General features: G+C 36.5%; 1 long non-coding RNA gene across 1 annotated transcript; it reads left to right on the top strand.

Annotated features, from left to right (window-relative positions):
• Window positions 1-116: 116 nt before the first annotated feature.
• Window positions 117-1,296, top strand: LOC109967869 (uncharacterized). The gene is made up of 2 exons (XR_002276004.1): window positions 117-351; window positions 598-1,296. It is a non-coding gene; the product is annotated as an uncharacterized LOC109967869 (long non-coding RNA).
• Window positions 1,297-1,523: the final 227 nt, after the last annotated feature.

Genomic DNA, 1,523 nt, shown 5'->3' with positions numbered 1-1,523 from the left:
TCCTATATCCTTTTTTTTTTTTTTTTATTGCATATGTGTGTGTTATAGATGCTGTGCAACATAATCATCTGACATCTGATGCCATGGACCAAGAAACTGAGACCAGTTTTTTATAAAATCAGTTGTTTAATTACATATCTAGAAAACCTTTTTTCTTCCTAGCACTTGTACGACAAATCAAGAGATTATGATGATGAGGTACTAAATGAAAATCATTTTCACAACTGTCCAGACATTGAAATCTGTAGCTGAAGAAGAGATTAACCGAATCTGCTGCCATCAGCTGAATGCCACTCTATTGACAACCAGGGTGAGCAGCTCAGAAACAGTCCTGACTTCAAAAAGCAACTGGTAAGAATGTCAGTTCAACTCAAGCAGAAAAAGTTGTCTAATGCTAACCGTGTTGGGGATTCAAAATTACACAGATAATCTAACAACGAGTTATCTACTATGAAAGTAGCTGAAACTATTGAACTTATGGTTGCATGCTATTCAGACTAACTAGTTCAGATTTTTGGCTGATAATTTCAAACATGTTTGAAATGGTTAAGGCATGTTATACTGTTGATAAACTAACAAAGAATTATCAATTTTCAGAAAAACACTGGCTGTTAAAGGTGGGGGAGACATTAAAGAGTATATAAAGAGAGTCATGGGTGCAACGTTAACACATTCTCTGGCCAAGAATATCAACATGTGAAGTATAAATGGGCAGACTGCCTTACAGCACATGTAGATAAAAGATGTTGTGATTGATAAGTTTGACTTACAGACTCATTCACAGATTCACTTTGACTATACATCTTATAAAAAGCTATAAAAGCTGGCTTTACACTATAGGTCTTGATGTCCAATTCTGAATTTTTCCCTAAATCCTATTTTTGAAAAATTGCATATGTGTGTTATAGCTGCTGTGTGACTTAATCATCTGAGATCTGATGCCACGGACCAAGAAATTCCAAATCGACTTCAACATACACCAGATAGGAATGGTGGGCGAAGCAAACATGGGAATAACGGAGCAGCAATACATTTATGAATGTTTATGAAAGGATATGCTAAACTGTTCACTGAAGTTTCTGCTGTTTGAAGAAAAGATAGTATTCCATTGCCTTTTTGCAGTCTTAAATTTAATGCAATGTTTTAGTATCCCCCCCCCACAAATTTCAGAGTTTGGGTTGTATGCTGTTCTGTCTTTGACCAATGCTTACACTTGCAAAATTTACCTGAGTGACATAGTGCAAGACTGCAGAGTGTAGGATGAAAAAATCAGAATACACAGACATGAATCTGGAATTGTTCATCTTTATTACGAGTTTAACTAGAGGGGAGCTGCTGATATCTACAACCCTTGCAATACATTGCATTAGTTGTCACACGTTATTACATGGCTTGATAAAGGCATACATTAGGCTAACATCTGGTGCCAGTGCTGAAACTGTACTTATAACCAGCCAACATATCACAAAGAATGATGGTCCTTGGGTGGCTCAGAGCTGGCAAATGATGTTGGTAATGTATGT

This window comes from Monopterus albus, unplaced genomic scaffold, assembly GCF_001952655.1.
Source record: "Monopterus albus unplaced genomic scaffold, M_albus_1.0 scaffold137.1, whole genome shotgun sequence".
Classification (NCBI taxonomy): Eukaryota; Metazoa; Chordata; class Actinopteri; order Synbranchiformes; family Synbranchidae; genus Monopterus; species Monopterus albus.
The sequence above is the reverse complement of the archived record's forward strand: the minus strand, read 5'-3'. Positions and strand labels throughout refer to the sequence as shown.